General features: G+C 45.3%; 1 protein-coding gene and 1 long non-coding RNA gene across 3 annotated transcripts in view; one reads left to right on the forward strand and one right to left on the reverse strand.

The window, feature by feature from the left end:
- Positions 1-23,836, forward strand: part of LOC116317379 (zinc fingers and homeoboxes protein 2-like) — a 129,920-nt gene that overhangs the window by 62,135 nt on the left and 43,949 nt on the right. The window contains exon 1 of one of the 2 annotated variants that reach the window (XM_039605568.1): positions 19,671-20,700. The exons of the other annotated variant lie outside the window; for it this stretch is intronic. The gene's annotated coding sequence lies outside the window, so the exon portion shown is untranslated. Of the gene's footprint in view, positions 1-19,670; positions 20,701-23,836 lie in introns of those variants that run through there. 2 annotated transcript variants of the gene reach the window in all.
- On the reverse strand, positions 20,338-22,256 carry LOC120435693. Its single transcript, XR_005609843.1, has 2 exons — positions 21,892-22,256; positions 20,338-20,874 (listed from the first exon to the last, which is right to left on the reverse strand). It is a non-coding gene; the product is annotated as an uncharacterized LOC120435693 (long non-coding RNA).

Genomic DNA, 23,836 nt, shown 5'->3' on the forward strand with positions numbered 1-23,836 from the left:
GCCAGCCATGCAGTGAAAGAAGTAGGCAGACAAAGTTAAAAAAGCAAACGCTAATATCTGCCCGCCAATCTTCTTACCGGAGAAAATCCACCGCTGGTTTTGAAATCAGTCGGTAAACTCAACAAATCATCCACGTGTGTTTGAAAACTCTGCCTAGGAACAGTTTAAAGCCAGAAAACTGCCATTTTAATCTTTTATTGGCTTTGTAAAAGCCAAAATGGGGATAAAGGTTGGAAATTGGCAATATGTGTAAACGGCCTGGGGTTTGGTGCTCGTTGTTAGAAACCAACGCTTCTCTGAAAATGAAATCGGCATAAAGACGACTTTCAGTCAGAGAGTAGTTTTTAATTTCTTGGATTAAAAAGATAGTAAAAGAAAAACAAACTGTTCATACAGTGATAAAGATTTTCCAAATATACATCTGCCAAACGGAAAACCTGTCAACACAGATCGGGTGACGAGGAAGATAACATCTAACCAACTAAAAAAACAGGATTATCAGGTGGGAGAGCGGTCACCTAAACCTTAGCATGATTCAGTCATGTGTGGAACCGTTAATTAGATCAGTGACTCCGCCCATTCTTACCTTAAACCTGCAATTTAAATGTCATATTTAAAAACGGATGATCGGTGAGTCACACCAAAACGAAGAAGAATCCCTCAAACATCATGACGTAAAAACCAGTTTTAAAACAAGTCAGCCAAACACGGAAAAAACAGTCAGGCAACTTAACACCTAATTTAGGCCATGCTTAAAAAAAACCCAAACAAATCCTGAAACTGTTGTAATCAGTCGGTCAGATCTGGATCAGCTCCTCAGTTTCACCAGCAGGCCGAGCCGCTTGACCAAAACCTCCTCTGAATGAAGGCTTTGTCCACATGGAGAGCAGTGTGTGTGTGTGTGTGTGTGTGTGTGTGTGTGTGTGTGTGTGTGTGTGTGTGTGTGTGTGAGAGAAAGTAAAGTGTGTGAAAGAAAGAAGGACAAAGAGAACAAAATAGGGTGAAAAAGAGACAGTGAGACAAAGAAACGGAGCGAGAGAGAGAGAGAGGGAGTTTGGTGTTTCTCAGTGTGGAGCTTAAACAAGCAGTACAGGATGTGCAGCCAAACTATTTTCTCTGGTTGGCTGCCGAATCTGTGTGTGTGTGTGTACGCATGTGTGTGTGTGCATGTGTGTCAGATATTTGGTGGGGGTGAGGTTGAATGGATGTCACTTGTTTTCTTTACCATTACAGCTGGGAGGGACGTGTGTTCGCACGCACCTTCGGTCGACGACACCCGTCGGGTCCACAAACGGCACGCTGGTGCGTCCGCAGTCGCTCGCACTGCAGCCACACGAGAAACACGTCACCTGAAACATCTTCAGACTCTCAGCTGATGTATTTACTGCATGTAACCTCAGAGGTACAGAGCTATTTTTAATATGATTTGATCTGTGGTGCAGCTAAAGCCGTCCTGCGTATGGACACTTTTAAACCGAGATTAGCAGCGCTGCCAGCTTCCCAGCAAACACGTGGCATGAAAGCATAGACTGTATATACAAGATGGACTACGTCCACGTTTTAGGTCTGATTGTGTCTGATTAACCATTTCCTGGTCCAAACGTTTCTTCCAAAATCAAAGAAGAATTCGTATTGTCTCAGCACTGGTGTGGCTGTCCTCCCAGATGTCACGATAACATCTGTGAAAGCAGTGAGCAGAAGGCAGTTAGCTTGCTAGTATTCATCTAAAGATGATATATCACGACTTCAGTATTGTTTAAAAAAAACTGTTATCAGGTTGGTTGTAGAAGAGATGTTCAGAGGGTTAGGGGAGTTGGCAGTTAGCCTGGCAGCTAGCTACAGAGCTGTGGTTAGGCTAATATAAATACATTAGCAGAGAGCAGATGGAGGATGAGGGATAAACAGCTCTCAATAAAAGGTTATGTTGAGAGTCCCTGATGGTCACAGATGTATGCCAGGTAGACGATGCCGAAAACGGACCAAACTTAGCCAAATAATGCTAAAGTGTCTGGGCTACTAGCCGCTCTGACACAAACTATTATTTTGTTTATAGACTAATTAAAAACATAAATAATACAATTAATAATAAGTAGTAAAATTTTGTTATTAGTGCTTTTACGATAAAGTTTAATTCCCTTTGTATTACCTGTTTAATATTTCATAAAGTTTTCCTAATACACTTATCAAGCAAGCTAAGTTAGCAAAGTAGCACCAGCTCTTTCCGTAGGGCTGCATGGGAAGTTTGTGAAAACTTCCACCGAAGGTCTGAAAGAGACGAGCATTTAGATGATGTCTTGAGCTTAAACTCGACTATATGAATGCAGAAGAAGTGTGATGACTGATATGTATTTAATGACTGCACAGGTTTAGTCTGCGCGACTTTTTAAAGCATGTACATTGTTATGTTTTACAAAATTAAATCCAATCCTCAGTCACACAGGCATGGAGATCGGTTGCTAGGGAAAAATGTCCCAAACCAGTTGGCAAATGGTTACTGGCTGTCTCTGGTAAAACTGGTCGCAAAGAAAAAAAAACCTCCTCGTGAAACTTGTGTGAAATAGCAAACACTGAGTTGTGGTGTTGAGCAACGCAAACCGACTCCACTGTGTCGCACTCTTCAAGGTTTCGCTATCAGTTAGCGAGCCGTTTCAGAGCATTTGCAGACACGTCGGGGGTGACCGCAGAAATCTGCGAACAGGCAAATCAGTGTTAAGGTTTTTGGTCCAGCTTTGTTACCTGCTTGCAACCATTTTTACCTGACAACAACAATCAACCAATCACCAACTGATTGGGTAATACATGCAACCAGTCGTTACCACAGCAACTGCTAACCAGTCAGTTAATGATCATTTATTCCTAACAACTGATGGTTACCAGACTGTCGCTAACCGGTCTCTACACCTGTGAGACGGAGGTCTGAAAGTAAATGAAATGAAGGCTGTTTAGACACACCCCCTTTGACAGGATGCAGACTCTGATGAAACTTGCTCTCCCATAGTCTGGGGGATCACCTTCAGCTGTGACCTTTGGAGGTGGGTGGGGGGGTCAGAATCTCCATCAAACTGGGTAAACATGAACTTTGTGGACTTACAAAGATGGTGGTCCCAGAGATGATGTGGTTAAAATGCCGTTTGGCATCATATTAGGGGTAGGGGTAGTGTTAGGGTCAGACATAACCCGAAGTCCGGGGACTCGAGCACTAACGGGCAGAATGAATTCAGAGATGAAAGCAGGCCTGTGGTGAGCGAGGAGGTCGGGGTCGATGGACGGGCCAGTCGTGACTCCAGGCTCCTTTAGTTAGCGTTTGTGTTGGCGCTGCATTCAGCCATAGCGACACCAGAGCAGCCTCAGACACACTGCACACACTTTGCTTTTGTCCTTGGACAGTGTGTTCCCGCTGACGTCCAAAGAAAGCTACAGCATCGGTCACGTGACCTGGCTCAGACACCTTCAACTTTTGGCAAAGCAACCTCTTTTTCTTTCTTATTAAAAAAAAGTTACTGCTTTAATTTTCCAAGAAGCAGTCCAGGTATTTTTTTATATATTTAATTTTTTATTATTCTTTGTCTGATATTTTTTTGTGAGGAGGAGGAGGAAGAGGAGGAGGAATATTTATCTCGACAGACAACAGAAAAAGAAAGCCTGACATCTACCTGTCGACGCGACCGCTCGCTCCACAAAGGGAAAGGAAGGGAGACGCGAAAATGAAGAGAAATAAGAAAGTGAGTGTGTCAGGCTTCAGGTTGGCATGTGAGCGATGAAAAGGCCGCCGTTTGTCACCAGAAATTATTGATGTACAAACAAACAGACGCTGCGGGAGGACGCGGGAGTTTGGGAGGCTTTTGAAAAACGAATCAAAGAGGGGGGAGGGGGGAGGGAGGTAAATGGCTGAATATGATGAGACAAAGGCGGGAGGAAAGTGATGAGACGAGATGAGGAGGGAAAGTGGAGAAAGTTGGGGGTGATTTCTCTCCTTCTCCTTTTCCTAACCTCCTTCCCTTCCCCTCTCTCATATTTTTGGTCATCCTCACCTTCCTCCTTTTCCTCATTCCTCTTCTTTCTTCCTCATCTTCATCTTCACGTCCACCTTCTCTTTTTTCCATTTTTGTTCTTCTTCCTTCTTTAACCAGCTCTTGTCATTTTTCTCCTTCCTCATCAACAGCCTCTTCCTCTTCCTGCTCTTCTCACTTTTCCCTTCCCTTCTTCCTCTCCTTGTCGTTTATCTGCACTTCTCCTTCCCCCTCTTTTTATTTTCATTCTTCCGTTTCCTGTCATTTTCACTTTCTTCACGTCTTCGCCTTCCTTCTTCTTTTTCTTATTTATCTTCTGCTTCATTAGTTTTCCATGTTTTCCTTTTCCTGCTCGTCAGCCCTCCACTCGTTTTCCAGTGTCATTATTTCATCCTCTGGTTCTTCAGCTTCTCGTCATGTCCTCCTCTTCCTCTCCAGTTCTCCTTCGCGTCCCTCGGATCCTTCATCTTCTGTGTTTTCCTCTTTTTCCTTTTCATTTTCTGCTGCTTCTCATTTCCTAAAATCTTCTTCCTGCTTTTTGTCTGTTTCTGCTCCACCTTTACTCTGTTTTTCCTCCTTTTCCATTTTCACACCTTCCTTCCTGTTCATCATTTCAATCCTTTTCCTTCTTCCCCTTTTCCTCCCTCTCTCCTAATCTTCAGCTTTATTTCCCCCCTCGTCCTTCCATCCTCCTCTCTCTTCCCCCCTTTTTTCATCTCTCTCCTCCATCTCCTTCCTCCCGCCCTCTTCATTTTCTTCACCCTTTTACCCTCCTCCTCCTCTCAGGCTGCCTGTTGAATGAACGAATGAATGAATGAATAAAAATGAAATCGCTCACAGTCCTTATTTCTTTCTTGTGCCTTCGTGGAGCGAGAACACAAAAATGCCGGCGTGTTTCAGAGATGTGTGTGACACAGTAACGGGTGCTCATTAACATTTTAATATTGATCATTATGTGTGAAATCATGTCCGTTATGGAGGCGCTTGATCCGCAGTTTTGATTTTCTTTAATTGCGTTGCCTTTGGCCGTCTTTTTTTCCTGATAAATGTATTTATCTGCACGCTTTAAGAAGACGAAATCCAGAATCTTCGCGTTGTCGGGGTGTGAAACCGTCACGGGGGCCCCGAAGAGAAACGCGGAGCGGTGATGACAAAACAAATTCACATGTGAATGTGAAATTAGAGCCAGATCTTCATGCGAGTCAGCTCAGAGCAGCTCCTCTAATAACGCAGATACCATCGCTCCATATTCTGACGATCGATCAAAGTGAATTAGATCGGCTCGGCTGTCGATAATGACGATAATGTGTGTGATGAAAGCACCTGAGGGTGTGTGTGGATCTATAATCTATAATCTATAATGGTGATGGCAGCTCAGAGGAATCTGTTTCTGTCTCACAAAGACAAAGGCTCAGACAGACGCACGCCGAAATTGGTGTTTTTTCTTTTTTTCTTTTTTTTGTGGCCACTCCAGTCATTTGGGAAACACACACACACACACACACACACACACACACACACACACACACACACACACACACACACACACACACACACACACACACACACACACACACGGAGATTGAAGTCCACAGTTTGAAAGAGTGTTTAGCAGATTTTTTTCCTTTTTTTTTTTTTTGGGCAGGACGAGCGGGGTAGCGCTCTCTCCCTCCAGCGACCATGGGACTCGGCGAGTTGCCATGGAAACAGCCCAAACTGCACCGGAGGAGTGATTGAGAGGGGGAGAAAGAGAGAGAGAGAGGGCGAGAGAGGTAGCCGGAGACTGAGAGAGCGAGGGAGAGAGAGAGAGAGAGATTTCACTCCTAGAAGAAGGCCTTCTGATGGCGACTGTTGTTCTTCTCCACTCAATGTGAACAGTTTAGTGTGTGTGTGTGTGTGTGTGTGTGTGTGTAAGAATGAAACTGCACAGAGTGGGGAGAGGAGAAAAAAATGCAGGTGACTGTCTGCGTTTGTGTGCTTTTGTGTGTCCTGTCTGAGTTTCAGCGTGCAAGCCTCTGTGCGTGTTTGCGTGCTGCAATTTTAGCTCAAGGTAATTGCAGCGAGGACGTTTCTGCCGCACCTCCTAACTTCAGATCGCCCGTTTGAAGGGGCGGCGGTTCGGCATGCATATTCAGGAGGATCGACGTGCGCCTGTGGCGTCCAATACTGCGCTTTGTCAAAGCAGCAAAGTGACCTTTGGCGTCAGTGTCGCGCCTTCGGTCGCTGCAATAACTGAGCACATGTTAGTGATGGTAGGAGAGCCTGCAATGTCACGTTTAAGCACACCAGTTACTGCGCTGAAGGGGCGTAATTTAACCCAAACTGAGTGCTTTTTCTAAACCCACGCAAGAACCTAATAACTCATGTTCCTGCACTTGAACCGTGACCAAACGGGTCTGCAGCCTAAACCCAGGCAGATATTTTCACCGTCCAAAGCCAACAAGCTTTACAGGGCGGTCACGGCGTGCTCGACATCCCAGCGTGTCAAAAACTTGCTTCTCACTTTGTGTTGTTAAAGGCTGATCAGGTTCACTTTCACTCACACATAACCTGTCAGGTTACCCCATGGGCACAAGGGGTCCTTTAACAAATCGCCATGCGTGGGGACGCGTGAGCCGGCCTCATGGCGACAGAACGTCAGTATGTAAACGAGTACAGGCTGGTGTATATGTGCATCTATGAGTTCTCCCAACTTGGAGACGAAGCGTCCAGTGGTTCGGGTTAGATTCAGCGGAGGTTGGGTACAGGGGTGAAGGTTGGAGTCCTCGTGTGTGTGTTTATGTGTAAGATGCATGTGTTACTAAAGCTTCACAGTAGACGCTTTCTAAGAGGACGGCATCCTTATATCTGAGGGTTGTTTCTGTATGTGCACATGTATCACTCCTGCTGTATCCAGTGTAGCGCGCGTGTGTGTGTGTGTGTGTGTGTGTGTGTGTGTGTGTGTGTGTGTGTGTGTGTGTGTGCGTGCTCCTCCCTGGGCCAGTATCCGTGGTAAGCTGTGATTCAGGCTGTGAAAACACTGATTTGGCAGCCAGAGCGTCTTCCTCTGTCTCCAACCGGCTCCGCCAACAAAAATCCATCTCTTATTAACTGATGCTTTATTACAAAAGAAAGGAGTGTGTGTGTGGGGGGGGGGCTGGGTTTTGGAGAGGAGGCGTGTCTCTGAAGTCCGGAGTCTTGCCGTAGAGTCGGGCCCCGGTTTCGGTGATTGATTTATCTTTCTGTCTGGGAAATGTCAGAAGTGTCAACTGGAAAAGATTCATTAAGCTGGATGTTTGGATTTTGTGGAATGAAACGGTTCCTAAAAATACCTTTTTGTCTTCAACCAGAGTGTCTACACGTTTAAAGAAAGCAGTGCAAGAAAAGGTCAGTGTACCTGAGCGTGTGTGCCGTTGCTCGTGTCAGTGACACCTGATTGGCTCACAGGGTTTAGACCCGCCTGTGTGCTGCTGGTTTGGTATCGAGTCTTTGCTGATGTGTGCTTCGATGTTTTCAGTCAGAGTTTATGTTGAATTTTGCTCAGTCTGGGTTGCTCAATAACGGCAAAAAACATAATTATGATCATGTTGGTAATAGCTCGCACGCTCACAGTTTTTGTTTTCGTGGCCTCTGATGGCGGCTAACCCCCTGAGGTCTAAGTCATAATTGGTGACGACCCTAACCCTATGCAAACAGAACACGGCGTTTTGGGGAGGCTTTTGCTTTTTGTTCTCCCAAGTTGTGAAATAATCATTCTCACTGACACATGAAATATATTCACATCCATCCATTCTCCTCCGTTCAGAGGCTGGAGCCTAGCGCAGCTACCATAGGGTAGGGGGCGGGGCACACCCTGGACAGGTCAGCCTGTCACCGGGCTCACACAGAGAAACAGACACACCTATGGACAATTTAGATACACCAATTGACCTAACCTCAAAACTGCCTGTGTTTGGACTGTGGGGGGAACCCGGAGAGAACCCACACAGACACGGGGAGAACATTTAAACTCCGGCAGATCGTGAATTCAAACACAGTTTCATAGTTTCTCCAAACTTTAGGTTAGTGTTATGCGACTGAAGTTAAGAATCTGAAGGTGTAAAGTAGCAATAAAGTAAGAAACTACAAGCTGAAGCCAGATAATCAACCAGTCCTTTCTAATCGTCAGTGCTGGCTGCGTCGTTTATCCCTGTTAGCATTTTAATCGATGCCCAGTGCTGATCCTAAATGGTATGCAGCTCTCTGCCACCAGATGGCACTGCAGCCCTGACATCGTCATAGAAAAACGTCTGTTAATCTAGGCCGGATCAGTTAAACCTGTTACCGTTTGTTAGTTTTGAAGGCGAAAGACTGATGAGATGCAGGTAATGAGCTCTCTGAACGGTGGCTGGCCTTTCGCTTCGAGACGCGATGTCTGTTCGGAGTATAACCTGCAGTGTGAGCTGCCACACAGTATTTAAAGTACCGTTCATTACTGAAGGTTAATGTCATTAATGGTTTTTGACAAACTATTAAAAAGTCCTCAAATGTAGCTTTTTTAAATATCTCAGTGTTTGTTAGGTTTAGATTACTTGTAGAAGTCGTCTAACTTTTTTCCTTGTTTAGTCGACCAAGAAATTAGTCGCTAGGAATGTCGCGACTCCAGACGTGCCATAAAATAATAGCAGGAAAATTTTAAAAAGTAAATAGTAATAAAACTGTGGGTCCTTTAGTGTGATTATTGATGCCTCAATTGCAGGTCATCCTTTGTAGCATCATCGCTGGTGATAGCTTGGACCTCAGTCTGTGGATGTCTATTATACACCTTTCTAACATCGTTAGTTTTAAGTCTGATTCACTGAACATGGAGTTCATTTAGTCACAGTCCAGTCCAGAGTAAAGCGGACGGTAGAGCAGGATGTGACCCGGCGTTCTTCGGTTTTTCATTCAGATCTCCGCTGTGACGTCTGATCGCTCACACACAGAGCCACTGTATCCTTGGAGTTATTTTCCTACCAAAGCACATTGTCCCCTTCACAAAATGTGAATCACAATAACTAAATGGCATCAAATATGTGCGATTGTTTTCTTCGTTTGCCAATCAATCAGTCCAGCTCCGTTGGAGGCGAACCATACCGCGGCGAACGGAGGCTTTATTTTCAAACCGCACAGATAGTAAAATGTCAAAAATGCATTCAAACTAAAAAAAGAACCTCCCACTCAAACTCCATCTGCTGTGGAAAACCATTTAATACGATTACATGTAGAATGAAGTGTGTACCAACAGATGATGAGAATTAGGAAAAGTCAGACAATATTCTCAGCATTCAGAACATACAATTGTAAACATCAGCAGCAGAAAGAAGGCAGTTAAACCTCTAATCTCCAAACAAACAAAGCAGCCGATCGGGCCCTAACGGCTCCATCCATGTTCATAGAGACTGCACAGCCACACGCTGCAGTCTGATGCAGAAGTTTGGGGCTGTGGATGCCTCGGCGTGTTCGGCGTCTTTCATGTCAGTCAGGTTTTACAAGTAATTTAACCACATTAGCGGAAGATAATGGTTAATTAAGGAAACTGGATCGTTTTAGCTATGCTTTTTAGATTTCATTACAATATACTTCCTCCATGTTGGATTATTATCAGCTGGTACAGGGATGGAAAGAAATCAAAAATGAATTTAATTTCCTGGCAATTAAAAGGAACCAAACGGTCATACAACGATACATCTGAGCCAAATCGAGTCTTTTTTTCATCAACTTTAACCGCTTGTTTGTGGCCAAACTGCAGATCAGATGGAGTGGACGCTGGAAATAAAATACAGTAAAGTAACCATCAATGACTTGTAGTTCTTCCTGAAAAATGTGAGTTTGAACTGCTGCTTTCCTAGAAACCGTTTTGTAATCCGAGCGCATCGGGCGCGCTGACGGGTGTCCGCTGTTTAAACGCGCAGGGCGCTGCCAGCAGCTTTTCTGGATGGAGAGTAAACCGCAGTGCAAACCCACACAGTTTGATGAGCTTGTACGCGCTCGTTATTGGCTGGTTCATTAGGTCATGCACATGTGTTTTCGCTGCGTGTGAGCCGTTCGACACAATTTGGCGGACTCGAGGAAGAATCGGTGGTTTTTACGTCCCTCCGCCCAGTAAACAAGCAGCCGGCCTCGCTCCACGAGACCTTCGAAGGTTCATCTGGTTTCGATGAAAATTTTCCACCCTCAGAATATCCTCACCTGCCAGCTTCGAGATGTGAGCTTTTCCTCCTCCTCCTCCTTCTTCTTCTCCTCTCTTTCTTGGAAGCTAGTATTTACACTTGAGCCAGTGTGGTAATCCTTAAAATATGTGCCGTGTAATGCGTTTTAAATGATGCCGCCACAGGAATTTACTACTCAAATTCCAAGTGAAACAGTATTTTGAGAGCATCTTTTTTTTTTTTCCTGTGATGTTAGGTCAGAGCAGAGGGCCGAGGAGAACTCTGTGGCAGTTTCACTGATGTCAGGTCAAATATAACTGCGTGGTTTAGTGTATATAAAGTCTTCCCCTAAAGCGAGACAGCACCAGGTATGCCAGGAAAGTTGGCAGCACCTGTACTTTATTACTGCAGCTGCCGGTGGGGATTATGAGAGCATGACACATCAAAGCCTCTGACTGACGGCCGTCTAATCCAAACAGTTTCTTACTCTCTTATGCAACACGTTGTTTAAGTTTCCTTCAAGGTCTCCAAGTAGATCGTTTGGGTGCTGTAGTTTCTGTTAGCCCCACCCCCTTCTCACCTTTGACCTGTGCGCCATGGTTAGACCTGACAGAAGCTAAAGCCCTGACCGGCGTGGCTCTTGGAGTAGAGGTCTTCATCCACGTGCGCCTTGGCCGACGCTGCTGATCAGGCAAATGCTCATATATCTAATTGTGCTGGAAAACATCTCCGTGGAATAAAGATGCAGTGCTTAAGATGGCTGGACACGTACTGAGAATATCATGAGAGAATCCACCTGGAAAGAGGAGGACTGCTGGTAGAGATGGGCGGAGGTCCCAAGCTGCAGGCTTTATATGATTGGTGCTAAAGTCAGGTCTGCAGGGGGCGATCGACCTGACAGAAAGGGATTTAAAATGTGTGAAAATGGATCTATGTCTTGTGCAAAGTAACACCAACGAGCGCTGCAGGTGACCCACCACTGACAGGACGCCACAAAGAAGAGCTCCTCGTCTCCTTTCAGCTGGACCAAAGCTGTGCAACCCTCCACCTGAGCGGAGAAGCTGGCTCAGACATGCACTCTGAGAGAAGCTCGGCGTGCTTCAAAGGAGGTTGTATTTTTGGATGGTGTGTCTGATAAGGTGCTTGTGGACTTTGGTCTCCTTATTTCTGTTTATGTGTCGTTGCTACACCTTTGTTTTAGAGGCAGGACACTTTCTCCTCCTTAATGAGAGAATGTGACCTGATCCGCTCCGTTACACAAAAACAGGAAGAAAAGAAGCAGAAACTGCTGCAAAGTCAAAACTAGGCTCTAAAACGGGCTTAAAAGGCTTATTGGAGCTGCAGAGTTCACAAAGGGACCGCCTTTCCATATTTTATTTTCAAACATAACAAAAAGTAAATTTGCACATTAATCGTATTATGACCACATGTTCCATGTGAGGGTGTGTTGTTCAGAAAGTTTCTCTCTTATTTGGAGGAAACGATGGAACACAAATACATCAATGAAAAGAAAGCTGGAACATCTGCTCTTGATGAAGACGGAATTTTTTTCCCTCCAACACTTTGCCTTCTTCGAGGAATCTGAGGGAACTCTCCGGCTCAGCTGCTCTTTGGCACTGTCGCCCATCTTTCATCGGTTATTAAAGATCCAGCGTCGCGTTCCCTGGATGGAACGATGTGACTGTGAGAGAGGGAATAAATACGGGAGCTTAAGCTCATCACTTCCTGTTTGCTGTTTCCTCTTTACCGGAGAGTCTGAGCAGAGTTTGTTCCCTGAACTTTGACCTCTTCCTCGTTAGTTGTTTTTCGAGTTGGTAGTTTGAGAGGTTTACTCTGCCTGTTGCACTCGTGTCACATTTAGTTGCTCAGAAAAAGAACTTCAGAGGTAAATTGGTGATTCCTGGATTGACCTCGACTCGCTTTTGGATTTTGCTCCAATATAAAGAAATGAAATCACTGTTTTCTCCCCTCAGTATTAGAATAATTTGTTTCAAGGCTAACAGCCATTAATTTTTTTGCTAACCCTGCCTCGTGGCTTGATGTGACATTTCTTCACAAATTATAATTAGCTGTGCCGTACAATTTAGTTTGTGAAAAAGGTTAAAAAACTGTGGTGACCTTGCCTTTTCTCCCTGTCCACGTTTAGACGTACACCCCCCTGTTAGGCATCTTTTGGTGCTGCAAACATGTTGTTAGAGTTGTTTTGGAGCTAATCCAGTTAAAGTGCTTAGAGTCACCGTCTCTGCTCTCAGTCATATTGATATTTGCAAAGAGTATTTGGAATATTCCTTATCGGTCCGATAAAAGTTTTACTTTTTTACACTTGACATCCTGACACCATCTGTGATTGAGCTTCAGTATTATAGCTTATTTACAGTATGTGCAGTGCTGTAGTCCCCGTCCACTGTCTGCACATTGAGTTTTTTATTTTTTTATGCAAAAGAAATTAGCAGAAAATATTCTGGGCTGTTTCCTTGATTTCATTATTTAGCAATCAAAACGTTCTGTGTATTCGTCCATCTAAATAATAATAATAATAATAATAATGAATGTTGATAGAATGAAGGTCCTCTCTACAGCTGTTTCAGCTATGAAGCACTTCATGCTGAATGAAAAACTGAGTATTATAATCAGCTGGTTTTCATAATGACACTCATTCACCAACCCCGACTCCACCGTCTTGGACTGCAGATGGAAGTCTTTGCTCTGCAGCCTCGGTCAGTTTGGAATAATGACCCTCCAGCTCCAGAGCAGGAGGAAGGATTACTGTGGAAAAGGGTGGAGCTGGAGCTCATCCAACCTTTGGACGATGGACTCTGTGGAGAGGCAGCGGAAATATAATGAGAACTGCCACAACGTCACTTAATCCGGCTAGTGGATTTGTTAGCAACCACTGAACTTTCAAAATAAGATGGGGGGGCTGTCCCACAGTGAATCAGCCGTTAATGGCAGGAAGAAAAACATTGACTCGGATTTCTTTGGCAGTTTCTGGGCAACCTGGTCGAATTAGAAGCCTGGCAGACCGCTTTAGGGGATCCATCCGGCTGTATGTGTAAGGACCATCGCTTTATCGTGTGCGTTTATTTGTTCATGAGCGATTGGTTATGTGGGCTAATCTAACAGTCGGATACATTTATAGTTTTTGGATTCTTTATTAAGTTTAATTGATATTTTTAATTAATTCTTTGAGTTCATCCATGTAAAGTAAAATCCATTCCCCATTTGACCTTGGCTGATCTCTTAAAGGTCGTCTCCTCGTGCACCTCTGCACTTCTACATTATATTTACTGGGTGAAAGTCCCGTTTTGACCACTTGCACCACCAAACCTGAACAGAAAGCAAACATCGACTCCTGACGGACCCGACGTTCGTGTTGAGGATCGTCCCCGTGGCGAGGTCTGGGTCTCTGTTTATAACTCTGAGACCAAACGGCTGTTTTCACTGGACGAAATCAGTTTTTGTTTTTTCCAAATAGCACAGCTATAGTTGTCTCAAGGCACTGTGATACTGAAGGAAAATCTCTCCTGTGAACAACACTTGGTGATAGTCGGAAGAAGAACTCCCTTTTAACAGGAAGAGACCTCTGGTGGAACCATGCAGCTGTTTTAAGTTGCTGCCAACTCAAAATCTCATACTGTTGCTTCTCAGTATAAGAATCAATGAACCCAGGAGGAGGTGGGCTTCAGGTGAGGAGTGCATTTGTCACCACGTGTTGTGTCTTTGAAAGACGGTTTAGGAAGTGTGGTAACCCGGCCGGTCTCTACCGGAGCGCGAGTGTTTCTACCTTTGGAAAGACGCCATCCCTCGGTTTGATTCAAAGAACAAAGAAACGTCACACCTCTGCTCTGACTGATGGATATTACGTAAACTCTGTTTGTTCATTCTGTGGGTCCAACACCAAAACCTGATCTCACCATCTATTACACTGAAAGAATTTCAGCCTTCAAACTTCAAGAGGAAGTCACGCCCCTTCATGTTTGTCCAGTCGCCCACAGGAATGAAAAACAAACACGCCAAAACCGACCACCGTGGTCCAAAAATGCAACTCAAGATCTGTGAGAAGACCACAAAAATTCCCCCCAGGCACACGAGTAGAATAGGATTACACAGGTATGACATACGGAGGGCCGTCGAGTTTGAACATACAAGGCCCGGTATTGATACAAGTCCAGCCTTTGTTTGTTGATCCTGAGAGTCCGACACCAAAAACCCGAAAATGTTTGGAGCTGGAATCGCACAAACAATGTCGGCTTTCAGCGTCGCTGTATGTTTGTCTGGTTACCTACAGGAATGAAAAACAAACCGACCAACAGATCTCTGAGAAGACGAGAAAAACTCTCAAAGTCCTGAACACATGAGAAAACAGAAACGCCTGAGCTTTTTATAAGAGGCTTTCTTTAATAACAAAGGTCCTCTCGACAGCTGTTTCAGCTACGAAGTACCTCATGATGAATGAAAAACTGAGTATTATAATCAGCTGGTTTTCATAATGACACTCATTCACCAACCACCGTCTTGGACTGCAGATGGAAGTCTTTGCTCTGCAGCCTCGGTCAGTTTGGAATAATGACCCTCCAGCTCCAGAGCAGGAGGAAGGATTACTGTGGAAAAGGGTGGAGCTGGAGCTCATCCAACCATGGAGAGGCCTAGACCTAGTCCTGCTTGAAAGGTTGTTAGCAGCCACCAGACTTTCAAAATAAGACGGGGGCTGTCCTGTAATGAGTCAGCCGTTAATGGCAGGAAGAAAAACATCAATCGGATATCTTTGGCAGTTTTTGGGCAACCTGGTCAAATTAGAAGCCTGGAGGACCGCTTTAAGGGATTCATCCGGCTGTATTCAGTAATAAACCATTACCTGATAGTGTGCAGAGAAGAGTTTTGACTGTGTGAATACAGTCAGGCTGCAAATCGATTAAGAATATCTACAAACCAAAAGACCAGCAGAACCTCCAGACCAAAAACGAATTCAGGTAACTTCCTTCAGAGGTCATTTTGTGGGTGTTTCTTACTTCCTGTTTATGTTAATGAGCGCTGCAGTCTGGTGTCTGAATATTTGTTCAGTTTTGTGCCTCTTTTGTCAAATATGTGAAGCTACCGTTGTTAAAAGCAACATCCTGACACTGAAATGTGACCGGGTGCTTCTACGCGTCACGTCCTCCACGCTCGCTGGAGGAGTTTCAGATCAACCAAACGATGCGGCCAAGAAACGCAGCCTCTTAAATCAGCGCTGTCTGCGTCTCTGGGTGGAGTTTTCCTCTTCTTATCAGTCGCCCCCTGAAATCCACGATGATGGAAAACCTTTGCACACTTTCCCAGCCATCTTGTTTGGAGTGTGAGTTCATGTGAGGAGCCTATAACTCACCCGCCATCTTGTTTAGAGTGTGTGTGTGTGTGTGTGCGTGTGTGCGTGTGTGCATGTGACTGTGAGGTTTTGGCCACGGTCGAGGTGTGTGTGTGTGTGTGTGTGTGTGTGTGTGTGTGTGTGTGTGTGTGTACATTTCAGCGTGAGTATGAGGAGTCAGCGCTGTAAAGCTGCTCGTCCCACCGCAGCCAATGTCAACAGCCCAGTGCATAACTTCCCATGAGCCTTTTCCCCTAGAAGGTAACTGGAAAGCTGCTCTGTTAGTCCGGCTCCATAGGACTGTGTGTCTGTGTGTGTGTGTGTGGGAGATGTGTGTTTTTACACCCATTTGTCAGTGGGTCTCCATGGTGAATGTGTGTTGTAGCACCCATGGGTGTGCATTTGCATGCTGTGTGTGTCTCTGAGACATTTATTTGTTTGTGTGTGTGTGTGTGTGTGTGTGTGTGTGTGTGTGTGTGTGTGTGTGTGTACTTGTCTATCTGTCTTTCTGAAAAATGCGTGGAATTTTAAACCTGTGCAGTGAGGACATCTGTGTAACATGAGGACATTGTGGTGTGTTTGAGCGTTCAAAGTTCAGGTTTAGGTCCGGGGGGGTCAGATGGTCAAAGAAGGTCCTCACAAAGATGGACATGATGACATGATGATGTGTGTTTCTGTGTTGGATCTCTGTCTTCCTGAGGGCCTGTTGGGACTTTTAGGCCTCTGCAGTGAGGACATGTAAGTTTGATGATGCAGATGTTGTTTTAGGGTTCACTTAAGCACATCCGGGTGTTAAAGGAGGTCCTTACAAAGAAAAAACAGCAAATCTGTTCGTGTTTAGACTGTTCAGACTTCAGGTTTCAGGCTTCATGATCTAAAGACGTCCAAACAATGTCAGATCTACAAATGTGTGACGGTTTGTCCTCAAAGAGCTGTTCTAGGGTCCAGACTTGGTTTCAGGGTTTGGCTGACGAAGTCTGGGAGTCTGTCTGAGCACTAAGTGGAAGTTAAAACCTTTGTTATGATGACTTCTGTAAAACACAAAGACGTAGTGGCACCAAAGGACTCGTTGAGGGTTCAGACTTTGTTTCGGTGATCGATTAATGAGGTCTGGGAGTTAAAGAGGGGGCTCACAGATCTGCATCTATGTTTCTGAGCCTCTGAAACCTTTGCAGTGAGGGTGTTGGTCTCTGTTCACTGTTGTTGTTTTCATGGTTTCATCAGGTTTGGAGGTCAAAGTGCGCCCCCACAAAGATGTAACTACAGGTGTGTATATGTGTGTACTTGTTTTACTGGCTTCCTGAGGACCAAATTCTTAGTTTTTTACTCTTGTAGTGAGGACATCTCGAGAAAAGAAGGACATTGTGGCTTCAGCTTTGCTGTTTGAGGATCCAGACTCAGAACCAGAGCCACAGGGGGTCCTTACACAGACAGAACTGCAGCAGTTGTCCTTCTGAGGACTAAGCATCAGTTTAAACCTTTGCAGTGAGGACATTTTGTCCTCAGAGGGCCGTTTGCAGGTGCAGACTTTGCCTCAGGGTTAAGGAGCTCTGGGAGTCAAAGATCCTCGTGAAGGTAAAATTGAACATTTCTCTCTGTATGTCTGTAGCTGTAAAGACGGACACTTGCATGTTTACAGTGAGGACATCTGTGGACTGTGAAGACATCTTGGTCTCAAAGCGGCGGTTTGAGGATCCAGACCGGGTTTCAGGATTCAGCGTGGAATAACGTTTAGGTTTGGGGGATGTTGTTGGATGTTCTCACACAGATAGATCTGCGTGTGTGTGTGTGTGTGTGTGTGTGTGTGTGTGTGTGTGTGTGTGTGTGTGTGTGTGTGTGTGTGTGTCTTACATGCCTGCTGTCCTGCTGGTTGGTACTCACGGGGGCATTTCTTCACGCTGTGTGTGTGTATTGGTTTTAATGCACGTGCACACACAGCGTGAAGTCGCGTGCACACCCACCAGCGCTGTGACAGCAGCAGTGTGTGTTTGTGTCAGAGTGGCTCATACCAGCACAGGTACCGTGTGTGTGTGTGTGTGTGTGTGTGTGTGTGTAGCACAGCGCAGTAGAGCAGAGTGGCGGGTCTAATGCGATTACGTCCCTTGTCTCCGTGCAGAACTGATAAGGTATTAGAGGGCGGGCCGTGATGAGATTTAAATTAATTCAGCCTCCATTCAAATTCACCATGAGATGAGCTGCTCCATTATTTGGCCTTCCAGCCCAACACTTCTCCTCCTTTCATCCCTTCTTCCTCGTCCCTCGTCTCCTCCCTCGCTCCTCTTTTCTCTTGTGACACACCTCCTTCCTTCCTTCCTTACTTCCTTTCCTTTCGCCTACCTACGTTCCTCCATCTTTCTCTCCTTCGTCTCTAACTTCTTCCTGCCTTTTCTCTCATTCCTTCCTTTGTTTCTTCTTCCTCCCCTCACTCCTTTTTTTCTTCCTTGTTGCCTCCTTTCCTTCACTCTTTTCCCTTTCTACTCCTTCTTTTCCATCCCATCGTCTCCCTCTCTTTTGCTCCTCTTTTCCATATATTATGTTCATTTGGATTATCTCTTCCTGCCTTCTTCCTCCTTTCAGTCATATTTTCATATATCCAAATTCACCCCTCCTCACTTTTCTCTCTTTCTTTGCTTTTCATTTATTTTTCCTGCATCCCATTTCTTTTCCTCAGTTGAAAGTCATTTCTTCCTTTCTCTCAGTCTCTTCAGTCGCCTCCTTCTTCCTTATTTTCTTCTTTGCAGCTGTGTCCCTTCTTCCATAAACCCCGTTTTCTTCCTTTCCTCACTTTCAACCAAAATCATGTCTTCCTCCCTTTCTTCCATCCTTCCCTTCATCCCACACTTCACTCCTCCTTCTCTTCCTTTCCATTTCTCACGTCCGTTTGGATTATCGCTTCCTGCTCTTCATCCTTCCCCACCTACCTTTTCCTCAGCTGATACTCATTTTATTCTCTTCCTGTTTATTACCGCCTTCTTTACTTTTTCTTTTTTTGCTTCCTTCATGCCCATTTCATTCCTCTTTGCCCTCCTCACTTCCTCACCTTCCCACCTTGCTCATTAAATCCTGTTTTCCTTTATTCCTTCACACCTTTGGAACCAAATTCTTGTCCTTTTCTCCACCTTCTTCACTTCTTTTCTTCCTCCAACCTTATTTAATTTGCCTTCCTCCTTCATTCCTAATTCCCTCCCTAACCCCTTTTCCTTCGTTCCTTTCACACTAGTATATCATATCCTCTTTCCTACCTCCCACCCTTCCTTCAATTTATCCTTATTTCATTTCTCCTTGTGCTTCTCATTAAACCTTTTTTCCTTTCCTACCTTTCCTTGCTTCCCACCTTCCTCCCTTTTTCTCCCAACCTTTCCTCCATACTTATTTTATTCCCCCTTTCCTAATTTCTCCATTCAATCATGTCCTCCTTTCCTCATTCCTTTCTTATGCCCTTATTTCACTCCTCCATCCTTCCTCTCCCTCTTAGATTCCTCTTCACGCCGTCCCTCCTTTTATTTCTCTCCTCTCACCTAAACCATCTCCTCCACTCATCCGCTCACTCCTGATTCCTTACTCGTCCTCCTCCTCTCCTCCACCCAGAGTCCCTCACCATTACCCCCCACCAACCCACCCTCCTCTTCCTCCTTCCTCCTTTCCTTCCCTCCTTCCTCTGGTGTAGCTCTTCTTAAACAAAACATTTAACCAAATGGAGTAAAGCTTAGCCTATTAGAGTGAGTGGCTTAACATTTGTGTGTGTGTGTGTGTGTGTGTGTGTGTGTGTGTGAGCGTCCCTCCGTGCTTCCCATTGCTTGTGCATGCATATTAATGTGTACACGTGTGTGTTTCTCAGTGTGTGTGTGAGTGTGTGTGATTAAACCCAGCCACCGTTCAGGGCCGTCCTCCGCTGTGTGCTCCCCGCCGCTCTCGGCCAAAATTACACAAACGGCTCGGTAAATAAAGTCGGTCGCTGCGTCTCAGCGGCGGCCCGAGCGTTAGAAGACGCTCAGCGGGTCGTTGTACGGGAGATTTTTGTGGCGCTTCAGAGAAAATTTCAAACGGTTTCATCTGAAATGTGACTCGTGATGATCCACCTTTTGTGTTCTGGGTTTCTGCCGCGGTCAGAGGTGAGGGGACCGCGGGGCGGACGGAGACGGAGTTCAGCTTCTCGCTCAAGGACGCGCGGCGTGATCGCGGCCGCCGCGACACCTTTGACCCTCCAGCATCGGCGTGACTGGCGGCGCTTATTCTGCTCTCACAATGAGATTTTTTCCCCCCAATTTCAGCTTAATTCAGAGCCGCAGACGGGGAGGGATTGGCTGCGACAATTAGCAAATGGCTCGATTTGCATATTCCTAATCACTTTATTTTGATTAAAATAGCTGCAGAGCTCGCGCGAGGAAACCCTCTCAAACCTCCAACCCCGAGCGGCTGGAGCGCCGGCATCCGTGCGGCGGGAACCTGAACGAGCTCATCAGCACAAACACCTGGAAGTCAAACATTTCCAGAGCAGGTTAGCGCTCTCATTACGGAGCAGAAGAACACCGGGTACTCGCTGCTCTTCCTCACACACGAAAACAAACTGTACTCTCAGTGAATATTAACCTCATTAACCTGAACCCCGCCGACCTGTCGCCCGGAGACTCCACAAACGCACTTTAATTATGTTTCACTTTTTGTCAGGATGTCAGAGAAATCTGCAGACGTGATGGACGGCTCTGAAAGAATTTTCCATTTGGTGCCGACGTTTAAAAAGAGGAGACAAAAAGGAAAAACACGGTGTTCTCTGTTTAAATATTTCACTTCATTTAGATTCAGGATGTTTAGAAAGCAGAGGATAATAACAAGTGACTTTAAGTGTGCTGTTTACCAGCAATTTTATTTTTTAGGCATTGTCAATTTGCTCATAAAAAATTCAAGAGGAACGAGTGGAAACTGAAAATATTACTTTTTTTTGGAGAAAAGTTGGAGCATCAGTTAAAAACAAAATGGAGCCATCATCAGTCATCATGTGAAGGCATAAATATCAGCTGCTGTTATTGTCTTCATGTACGTCTGAGTGTTTGTGTGCCATCGTGGCAAAATGACGACCTCCCCCTCCCCCGTCTCTGACAGCTGTTTATTTTATCTCTCAGTCTGAGTGTGAGTGGATGTCACGGCCGCCATGTTAGCTTGCTGGAGACAGAAGAGCAGGCTGTGCAGGTGCGTCTCACAGGTACGGTGGATGGTCTGTAGGTGCAGTTAACCTCACAGCGAGCCTCGTGGTTCGTCAGATCTTCTTCTTTTTTCGGGGGTCGCCTTTTCTAAGCTCTTCATCATTTCCTGGCAGTTCCATCTTCAGTTAGCTGAGTTGAAGCTAGAAGCTGCAGCGGCTTGTATCAGCATCCACCTGTTGACCAAAGAGGCCACACCTATAATACTGTGAACATTTAAGCCTAAATCCTCAAATGTACTCGGCTGCAGACGGGCCGACGCCAGCGTAGTCATTCCTGTTGAACTTCTTTGACATCTCTTGTGTGTTTGGGTGCGACATAGTAACATGTCGCTACATTCAGTAATCGCAGTTACAGTTATGTCGTTACTTGCGTTACAAATGTTCTTCAGTTGCCCGTGTGCAAAGCTTTTTTTCTTCCTCCTCATTTCACTACAATCAGCTGATTTCAGTTTGTGTGCTGGAGGTGGAAAATCGTGGAGCGGTCTACATGGACATTACTTAAGTGCTAAAGTGCAAACAGTGTCCAGGACTGAAACAGCTGCATTTATACTGCTAACACAGACAGCATGCTAACGCTAAGCTAGTTAAGAACTCGGAGTGGTGTTAAAGCTGAGTGTATGCGGACCCCGGCACCGCAGCCAGAGCCTGAACTTAAGCAGCTAACAAACGGATGAGCAGTCAGGCTGCAGCCTCCGTTTCTACCTGTCCATGTTTCTAAAGTAGAATCACCGTGGCGATCTGTTTGAAGCTTCTTCGGGTCGGTTCTTATCTTCGTTTTTGTTTTTTCGGCTTTGCGTTCGTAGCTAAATATGAAGAGAAAGATCATGTCTGTCCTCGTTAGGATAGGGATTTGTGTTGGTGTGTGGGACTGAAGCCTGTAGGTTTATAGGTTTTCAGTCATGTAACAATTAACTTTCTCCAGGAAGTAACTAAAAAAGTAAAAGAAGTAAAGAGTAATAAGTGTCAGCATGATGGTATTTAGCGCACTGTAAGTCTGACGTCTGCACGTGACACTCGCAGTCTGATGACAAAACTTATGTCAGCTGAGCAGACTCGCGTGTAATCGCCGTTCAACCCGTAACCAAGTGGATAAGTTCTACAGAACTTCTCCCCACATGCTGTTCTGCTGTAAACGGGTTCATTTCTGCTGTAAAGTCGGACATTTTAACGCGGGACTGAGGAGTGACTCACCGCTGGAGCCACCCTCAAGCGGCCATTAGAGGCGGTTCAGCGTTGGCTTCATTTTTCAGCCCTGCAGGTTGAAATTAGTGGAAACGGAGTCGTCTCTGCAGCAGGGGTTCAATCTCCAAACTGGTAAAGGATCTTCAAATCCCCTCAAAGTGTAATTTGAAGTTTTAAACGCATTCTCGACAGTCTATTTGTCTCCCTGTGAATCCCGTGATCTCCTCCGTGACTTATCGCCACATCTGCTGTGAACTCTGTTCAGAGTTTGATTTAAAAAAACAACTCAAAGCGTCTTCTTCACTTAAACATCCGTTAAATAAATGTTCCAAAGCGCCGAGTCACAGTCATGTGATCGTTATCAAACTCTTATCAGCGATTAAAAGCTGCAGAGCAACGTTTGCGTTCGCGTGCACATTAAAGGGGCCTGTAATCAGCACAAAGACGTTAATCAGAAACCACAAGCGAGGAGGTAACGCACACGGGGGTGACAAATTAAAGAGAAAACAACAACTTTGTGTTTGTTAAATGAGGTGCCGGACCACCACGAAGCCTGGTCCGCCCGCGGTGTGGGAATCGTGGGAAACAAATCGTCTCCATTAAACCATTGAGCAAATCCATCAAACCGCCGAGTCCGTTAGAAGATGTGTTAATGCAGGGTTGTCCTTTTTCATGGAGCCGATAAAAATACGACCGCAAACATGTTTCTTATACTGCAGAACGGACCAGAAGGTGCGTTTTCAAAGCCACCTGCTTAGGAAATGAGGTCATGTGTATTGATATGTGTTCACCTGCCCTCTCTGCACGTGTTAGGAGTGAAAAAACCTCAGATTGGCCCTTTAATGACCCTGTAGGTCTCCCTGCTGGGCCCGCTCTCGCTCAGGTTTTATATACTCAGCTGCAGCGTTTGGTTAGCTTTTTAGGCGATCGCCGTCACACCGGCTGTGGACTCTGGTTCTAATTTGGTGGAGCTGGGTTTGGTTATAATGACGTGTTTGGAAACATTAAGAGCAGAGGTCCAGCTGTGATCTGAAGATGTTTCTGAAGAGCAGCTAAAACTAAAACAGTGTGTTTGAGAGCTCAGAACACGATGTACCAAAGCTGAAGTCATACTGGAGAAGAAGAAAAAATCTTCTGTTTGTTGCATGAAACTTGATTTACAGCTTCTTATTTTGTTTCCTTGTTTCTTATCATGTACAGCAATGATTACTTCTGGCTGAAAATGAGCTCGCGTTGAAGGTCTGGGACGCTGACTATCCATCAGCATTACTGTAAATGTGCCAGTGTTAACCAAATGGCTAATCTGGAATGGTTGTTCATTGCCCAGATGTTAAATTAGCCATTAAAACAAGAATAAAACAACAATATCCACAGAAGAGAGCAAAGGAAATGAAGCAAACAGCATGCAGTAAAGAAATAAGACTGTGCTGAGCATGAAATCCAATCACATTACAGATTTAAAAGGTAAATATGGAAGAAACACACAAAGTTTACACCTCTGTCAAAATCTTCCAAACAAAAACTCAAACTTGTTTTTTTTGAAACTCTGTGAAGCGTGGCCTTCGTCTTTGTGAGTCAACCTGAGCAGAGTCGACTCTCAGAGAGGCGACATTCATAACACGGACACATAGAGACATATTAACTGTAGCTGACTTTCCATTTATTTCCTACATTTCCTAAAACATCAGATTTTCAAGCAGAGATATCCAGACCTGCAGCTCTTGTGCAAGAACTTCGAGGCTCTGCTGGATCCGATGTCCTGGTTTTACCCTGAGACCTCCCAGTAGGACGTGTCTGGAACGCCTGGCCCAGGAGGCGTCCGATGCCCAGACCACCCCAACTGGCTGATTTGGATGTGGAGGGGTAGCGGCTCTACTGTGACTGAAGTTCTCAGCGGGTCTGTCAGGGAGAGCCCTGCCTCCCTTTGAGGAAGACCATTTCTCCAGCTTGTATC

This window comes from Oreochromis aureus, linkage group 22, assembly GCF_013358895.1.
Source record: "Oreochromis aureus strain Israel breed Guangdong linkage group 22, ZZ_aureus, whole genome shotgun sequence".
NCBI classification, from domain to species: Eukaryota; Metazoa; Chordata; class Actinopteri; order Cichliformes; family Cichlidae; genus Oreochromis; species Oreochromis aureus.